Source organism: Clupea harengus, chromosome 15 (genome assembly GCF_900700415.2).
Source record: "Clupea harengus chromosome 15, Ch_v2.0.2, whole genome shotgun sequence".
Taxonomy (NCBI): domain Eukaryota; kingdom Metazoa; phylum Chordata; class Actinopteri; order Clupeiformes; family Clupeidae; genus Clupea; species Clupea harengus.
Genome location: NC_045166.1, coordinates 5,254,682 through 5,262,960, shown reverse-complemented (window position 1 = coordinate 5,262,960; position 8,279 = coordinate 5,254,682). Strand labels below are relative to the sequence as shown.

At 36.1% G+C, this 8,279-nt stretch overlaps 2 long non-coding RNA genes across 2 annotated transcripts; one reads left to right on the top strand and one right to left on the bottom strand.

Annotated features, from left to right (window-relative positions):
• The first annotated feature begins 4,766 nt into the window (after positions 1–4,766).
• LOC122133525 lies at positions 4,767–7,620 on the top strand. The gene is made up of 4 exons (XR_006152832.1): positions 4,767–6,259; positions 6,788–6,819; positions 6,946–7,002; positions 7,509–7,620. It is a non-coding gene; the product is annotated as an uncharacterized LOC122133525 (long non-coding RNA).
• Positions 7,621–7,704: 84 nt separating this feature from the next.
• LOC122133526 lies at positions 7,705–7,902 on the bottom strand. The gene is made up of 2 exons (XR_006152833.1): positions 7,863–7,902; positions 7,705–7,825 (listed from the first exon to the last, which is right to left on the bottom strand). It is a non-coding gene; the product is annotated as an uncharacterized LOC122133526 (long non-coding RNA).
• Between the last annotated feature and the right edge of the window lie 377 nt (positions 7,903–8,279).

Sequence of the window (8,279 nt, the reverse complement as noted above, 5' to 3'; positions counted from 1 at the left end):
TTCAGCTCGAACCGATTAACGTAGAAACTTCGTTCAAACTTTGTTGCATAGGTCTTGTAAAGGACACTTATGCTATGTATTTTTCATTTTTCTAAACTTTATACTTTTTAAGATATTAAATAAAAACGAATACAAATTTTCCCATTGACTTACATTGGGCCATTATGACATCATAATAGGGTCATTAAACTGGCTTGCACCTGTGCTTCACTGACACCTGCACCAAGGTTCCAAGGCTCCTCTTCTCTCTGTCCCTCTCCATTCAACTGTATAACTAGGAATATTATTCTTTTCCTTCTTCCACTCTTCTTTCCTTCTTCCACTCTCCTTTCCTTTCTCTCCTTCTTCTTACTCTTCTTTCTTTCTTCACTCTCTTTCCTTCTTCCACTCTTCTTTCCTTCTTCCACTCTTCTTTCCTTTCATCTTTCTTTTCTTCTTCCACTCTTCTTTCCTTTTTCACTCTTCTTTCCTTTCTTTTTCCTTCTTTCACTCTTCTTTCTTTTCTTCTTTCCTTCTTCCACTCTTCTTTCCTTCTTTCACTCTTCTTTCTTTTCTTCTTCCTTTCTTAACTTTTGCATTTCATGCACTGGTATTTCCTTCAGGAAATGCATTTTCTAGTTCTTCTTCTTCTTATTACAGTGCATGAAATGCCCTGTATTGTTATTCCTAGGCTTCTTATTCTTCTTCTTCTTCTTCTTCTTCTTATTATTCTCTTTACCGACTTCTGCGCTTAATTCAGCTCGAACCGCTTAACTTAAAAACTTCGTTCAAACTTTGGCGCGTAGGTCTTGTAAAGGACACTTATGCTATGTATTTTTCATTTTTCTAAACTTTATACTTTTTAAAATATTAAATAAAAACTAATACAATTTCTCCCATTGACTTACATTGCGCCATTATGACATCATAATAGGGTCTTTAAACTGGCTTGCACCTGTGCTTCACTGACACCTGCGCCAAGGTTCCAAGGCTCCTCTTCTCTCTGTCCCTCTCCATTCAACTGTGTAACTAGGAATATTATTCTTTCCTTCTTCCACTCTTCTTCTTTCCTTCTTCCACTCTTCTTTCCTTCTTCCACTCTCCTTTCTTCTTTCCTTCTTCCACTCTTCTTTCCTTCTTCTACTCTTCTTCTTTCTTCACTCTTCTTTCCTTCTTCACTCTTCTTTCCTTCTTACTCTACTTTCCTTTCTTCTTTCCTTCTTTCTTTTCTTCTTCCACTCTTCTTTTCTTTCTTCACTCTTCTTTCCTTCCTTCTTTCCTTCTTTCACTCTTCTTTCTTTTTCTTCTTTCCTTTCCTCACTCTTCTTTCCTTTCTTCTTTCCTTCTTCCACTCTTCTTTCCTTTCTTCACTCTTCTTTCCTTTCTTCTTTCCTTCTTCCACTCTTCTTTCCTTCTTCCTCACTTCTTTCCTTCTTTTACTCTTCTTTTTTTTTCTTCCTTTCTTAACTTTTGCATTTCATGCACTGGTATTTCCTTCAGGAAATGCATTTTCTAGTTACAGTGCATGAAATGCCCTGTATTGTTATTCCTAGGCTTCTTATTACAGTGCATGAAATGCCCTGTATTGTTATTCCTAGGCTTCTTATTCTTCTTCTTCTTCTTCTTATTATTCTCTTTACCGAACTTCTGCGCTTAATTCAGCTCGAACCGCTTAACTTAAAAACTTCGTTCAAACTTTGGCGCGTAGGTCTTGTAAAGGACACTTATGCTATGTATTTTTCATTTTTCTAAACTTTATACTTTTTAAAATATTAAATAAAAACTAATACAATTTCTCCCATTGACTTACATTGGGCCATTATGACATCATAATAGGGTCTTTAAACTGGCTTGCACTTGTGCTTCACTGACACCTGCGCCAAAGTTCCAAGGCTCCTCTTCTCTCTGTCCCTCTCCATTCAACTGTATAACTAGGAATATTATTCTTTCCTTCTTCCACTCTTCTTCTTTTGTTCTTCCACTCTTCTTTCCTTCTTCCACTCTCCTTTCCTTTCTTCTTTCCTTCTTCCACTCTTCTTTCCTTCTTCTACTCTTCTTTTCTTTCTTCACTCTTCTTTCCTTCTTCCACTCTTCTTTCCTTCTTCTACTCTTCTTTGCTTTCTTCACTCTTCTTTCTTTTCTTCTTTCCTTCTTCCACTCTTCCTTCCTTCTTCAACTCTTCTTTCCTTTCTTCACTCTTCTTTCCTTCTTCCACTCTTCCTTCCTTCTTCAACTCTTCTTTTCTTCTTCCACTCTTCTTTCCTTTCTTCACTCTTCTTTGCTTTCTCTTTTCTTCTTTTACTCTTCTTTCTCTTCTTTCCTTTTCACTCTTCTTTCCTTTATTCTTTCCTTCTTCCACTCTTCTTTCCTTTTACTCTTCTTTCCTTTCTTCTTTCACTCTTCTTTCTTTTCTTCTTTCCTTCTTCCACTCTTTTTTCCTTCTTTCACTTTTCTTTTTTTTTCTTCTTTCCTTCTTCCACTCTTCTTTTCTTTCTTCACTCTTCTTTCTTTTCTTCTTTCCTTCTTCTTTACTTCTTCCACTCTCCTTTCCTTTCTTCTTTCCTTCTTATACTTTTCTTTTTTTCCTCTCCTTCTTTTCCTTTCTTCACTCTTCTTTCTTTTCTTCTTTCTTCTTCCCTTCTTTTCCTTCTTCAATTTTCTTTCCTTTCTTCTTTCCTTTCTTTACTCTTCTTTCCTTTCTTATTTCCTTCTTTCACTCTTCTTTCTTTTCTTCTTCCTTTCTTAACTTTTGCATTTCATGCACTGGTATTTCCTTCAGGAAATGCATTTTCTAGTTCTTCTTCTTCTTCTTCTTCTTATTACAGTGCATGAAATGCCCTGTATTGTTATTCCTAGGCTTCTTATTACAGTGCATGAAATGCCCTGTATTGTTATTCCTAGGCTTCTTATTCTTCTTCTTATTATTATTATTCTTTGTACCGAACTTCTGCGCTTAATTCAGCTCGAACCGCTTAACTTAGAAACTTTGTTCAAACTTTGCTGCGTAGGTCTTGTAAAGGACACTTATGCTATGTATTTTTCATTTTTCTAAACTTTATACTTTTTAAAATATTAAAGAAAAACTAATACAAATTTTCCCATTCACTTACATTGGGCCATTATGACATCATAATAGGGTCATTAAACTGGCTTGCACCTGTGCTTCACTGACACCTGCGCCAAGGTTCCAAGGCTCCTCTTCTCTCTCTGTCCCTCTCAATTCAACTGTATAACTAGGAATATTATTCTTTCCTTCTTCCACTCTTCTTCTTTCCTTCTTCCACTCTTCTTTCCTTCTTCCACTCTTCTTTCTTTTTCTTTCCTTCTTCCACTTCTTTCCTTCTTTCACTCTTCTTTCCTTTCTTCACTCTTCTTTCCTTTCTTCTTTCCTTTCTTCCACTCTTCTTTCCTTTCTTCTTTCCTTCTTCACTCTTCTTTCCTTTCTTCTTTCCTTCTTCCACTCTTCTTTCTTTCTTTCCTTCTTCCACTTCTTTCCTTCTTTCACTCTTCTTTCCTTTCTTCACTCTTCTTTCTTTCTTCTTTCCTTTCTTCCACTTCTTTCCTTTCTTCTTTCCTTCTTTCACTCTTCTTTCCTTTCTTCTTTCCTTCTTCCACTTTTCTTTCCTTTCTTCACTCTTTTTTTCCTTTCTTCTTTCCTTCTTCCACTCTTCTTTCCTTCTTCACTCTTCTTTCCTTCTTCTTTCTTCTTCCACTCTTCTTTCCTTCTTCCACTTCTTCCTTTCTCTTTCTTCACTCTTTTTTCTTTTCTTCTTTCCTTCTTCTACTCTTCTTTCTTTCTTCCACTCTTCTTTCTTTTCTTCTTTCCTTCTTCCACTCTTCTTTCTTTCCTTCTTCCACTCGTCTTTCCTTCTTTTACGCTTCTTTCCTTCTTCCACTCTTCTTTCCTTTCACTCTTCTTTCCTTCTTTCACTGCTTTCCTTCTTCCACTCTTATTTCACTCTTCTTTCCTTCTTCCACTCTTTCATTCTCTTTCCTACTTTCACTTATTCTCTCCCTCTGTAGAACCTCCATCCACTTGTTTTTTCTATCCCTCTCCAACTCCTTTTTCTCACACTCCATCTCTCTGCTTCAGTCCATTTTCTCTCAATCCTTTCCCTCTTCTCTCTTTCTCGTCACTCCTGTTCACTTTTCTTTCCTTTCTTCTTATAATCACTCTGTCCATCAATTATTTATTGTCAGCTTTCTAGCAACCAGCATAGCAATCTTCAATTACCATAGCAACCACCATGTGGGAATTGATGGACAGAGTGATCTTCATGACAACCCGAGCAACCAGCACAGCAACACATACTATGACATCCCAGCAACATGAATACCCTAGCAACCAGCATAGCAACCACCTAAATTACCAGAGCACTTTCATAATGCCAACCTAGCAACCCTAATCTATCCATCCCTCTTCCGTCTCTGTCTGATTCGAAAGAATCTGCCATATACCTCAAAGTTAATATAAAGTAATTTTTTTCCTGAAATAAAATATTTAGAACTATAACACAAAGAAAGTCCTCAACATCCTGACATTATGTGGTTTAACTCAATGGTTTATGTAGACTTATTTCTATGCTCAGCTGTTTGGTCCAATTCTGTATGCTCTCTCTGAGCAGAATTGTATCGAGGGCACGCGCGCTGCCTTCCTCCCACATTGCACTGCTGTAATAGCTCACAACTGGTTGGAGACTCAAGAGACTAAGAGATTTATAGCGTATCATTGTCATTAATATCAGAATTAATTGCGGATATTCATATCTCATCTCATTGGTGTATCACAGCCAAGGTAAGTTGTCATTTAAGTAACGTCTGAAGTTGAATGTAACGTTAATTACGTGTTTTAAAATGATTTCGATTGCTAGCTAGCATCGACGTCAAGTCAAGTCAAATGTATTTATAAAGCACATTTAAAAACAGCTCACTCTGACGTGTGTGGCTGTCTAATGGTTTCTTAAATAATGCTAAAGTGAAGTTACATGTTACTTGTTGGCTAATTTTGGCCTGTTTTCAGGCTTAGATTTTGTTTTTGGAAAAAGGCAACGTTAGCTGCTAGTAGGTGAGAGGACGTTTACAAGCTAGTCAGCTAACAATAATTTTCTCGGGAGACCTATAGTCATCCAATAAGTTATCTGAGGTAATGATAACGTTCAGGAAATCGTAACTTTACGTTACCAATGTATGTAAATATCATTCAAGTACTTTTTTGTGTTGTTTAACGCAAAAATTGGTTGGACATTGCTGGAATATTATAGGTTTTATGTAGACATCTGTGAACTAACGTCATTATTTGAGTCGTCGTCAAACAGAAGTAATGGACATCACGGTTCGGTATAACGGGGTTAAAAGCAACAAAACCCAAATGTATAAGACTATGTTTCTTGTCATTTATTTCCGCAGGTAGTAGTGGAAGCCACAGCTACGTCTTTATATGCTCTGTTCCACCTAGTGTTATATAGTTGCTAACGGTTTATAGTTAAAGGGTTTCCCTGTGGTTCCGAAATATCAATCCCAAGTATAACTTTTATTGCTGCCTTTTAGAGCCGCTAAAACTAGTGTGCATTAGATATTAGCAATGTTTTATGTTTTAAATAGCCATATAATGACCTAGTTTTAAACAGCAATAGAACTCAAAACAAAATGCTATGATCAAACAAATGCATTTTGTTAAAAGTAGTCGGCACAAATTAATTCTTTGCAACTCTTCGCAAACTTTGCTAAATGAACGTATAGGCTACAACAAAGAATTAAAACCAATAGCCTTGCTATTGTTAATTAAATAAAGACATTAGCCTACATTAAATGTATGTATCTTTGCATTCCAAGCTCGTTAAGTTTAATAACTTGAAAATACCCTTTCATGTCCTGACCATTTTAACTGTTAACACTTTCCACGGAAGGTTTGAATAGCATCAATTATGTTTGTTAATTTCCCCCTTTGTTTACCCGCCATTTTGGAGGGGTAGGTTGATCAAATTCGCAAATCCACCCACATTTGACGAGTAGCGGGTGCTAATTTCCATCCCTGACTATTTGTATAACATGGTTGATGTTTTTCATTAGGATCTTGTAATGGTGTACAGATAAGAGTATATCTGTCTGTGTGGGTAGTGCTTTGTCGTGAACATGTTGCTTGTTAATTGAGAGATTTAAGTCTAACTAAGGATGTGCACCATTTTTTTTTATGAGGTTTGGCAGATTTGCATTTCATATAACTTGCCATGTGCCTCTGTCCCTTATTCACAGAAAAGAGAAGACTTCCTTCTTCAAGAAAGTAAGTATATCTAATACACTGATGTACTGTATCAAGAATGCATATACACACCATAGTATATTTGCCATTGTTTCACAATCCTGGGTTACTTAAAATGATTACTTGATAAAATAATATATATTTGGTATTTTTGATGGCTATACACATTTGTAATGACATATCAATATTGACTCCTATGCGCAACATTTTTGGTGTTTTAATTTGGTCAGTAGTAATTACTCAACCTGTAAAAAAAAATGCGTAACCTTGTTCCTTATAGCACATACCATAGTACATTTTCTATGATCGCATTTTCATATCAGAGGCAACTCTGTAGTGTGGCAATTTTAATGCGCTTACACATGTGGACACCAATGATCAACATCATTTATGCTTGAAATAATAAACGGTGCATTAAATTACACAGTATTGGTCATCCGTGATACTCTGATCACTTAATATCAATAAGCAAATTTGGTCTATAAGGGATGTTTATTTATTTTATGATTGTACATTAACCCTCCCAATATTTTGGCCTCTTCTACCTAGATTTGCTTGGAGATTCATGTTGGTCTGGACAAGTAAGCTCTTTGTCTAGTTTACTATATAATGTTTTGTACATTAAATACTTATAAACATTTATAGGCATTGCTTGTTTTACAAAGTGTTTGAAACTGATTTTGTATTTGTTCTGTTCTGTCTTTTAGGCCTGTTCCAGACTAATTGTGACCTCTATGCAAATAAGTCTTCCCTTTTAAATAAGTGTAAGTCAACAAGGCATACACACACCGTAATAAGCTATCCTTACCAAAGTAAATATACCACAGCTAATGTAAGTGTGAACACCATGCTGTTAAATAAAGATATTAGCCTACATTAAATTAATGTATCTTTGCATTCCATGCTCGGTAAGTGAAATAACTTGAAAATACCTTTTTATCTCCTGACCATTTGAACTGTTAACACTTTCCACAGAATGATTGAATAGCGTTAATTATGTTTGTTAATTTCCCCCTTTGTTTACCCGCCATTTTGGAGGGGTAGATTGCTCAAATTTGCAAATAGCGGGTGCTAATTTCCATCCCTGACTGGTTATATATGAGTATATCTGTTTGTGTGGGTAATGCTTTGTCGTGAAGATGTTGCTTGTTAATTGAGAGATTTTAGTCTAACTAAGGATGTGCACCGATTTTTTTTTTAATGAGGTTTGGCAGATTTGCATTTCAAGTAACTTGCCACATAAATATGTATTTTTGTCCCTTATTCACAGAAAAAAGAAGACTTCCTTTATCAAGATCTCCTTTATCAAGACCTCCTTTATCAAGACTTCCCACATCAAGACTTCCCACATCAAGACTTGGCGACCTCTTATGTGTTTGGCGACCTCTTATGTGTTTGGCGACCTCATATTCTTGGCGACCTTTTATGTTCTTGGCGACCTCAATTGTAGCTTGGCAACCTCATAGTCTTGGCGACCTCAATTGTAGCTTGGCGACCTCATAGTCTTGGCGACCTCAATTGTAGCTTGGCGACCTCATAGTCTTGGCGACCTCAATTTTAGCTTGGCGACCTCATAGTCTTGGCGACCTCAATTTTAGCTTGGCGACCTCATAGTCTTGGCGACCTCTTATTCTGAATTATCATTCTGCATTACCATTGATATAAATCAATTCTCAGTGATATAAAGTTGCAACAGAACATTTCTCATTGCTATTGATATTGTCTGTGTGTGACAGTGTGACATACATTTTCTGAACAGTGCTACATCTATTCTGAAGTTGAGAAGTTCACTACATTTTGAAGTAGACATTAAGTCAACATTCTGTTTATCATTGGTGATCAAGTACTGAAGTGTACATTGACCTAGCTACTGTTGAGTGTATTCTGATTATATTTTTTCGTAATTGTGTCCAGATCTCCATTCATTTTTTTTACCCAAGTCCAGGTATTCATTGTGACCATAAAAGAATATTGGGAAGCCATTAAACCATAAGTTATATTTGACTGAACAGTAGCCTATTTTTATATAGAATTGAAAGTT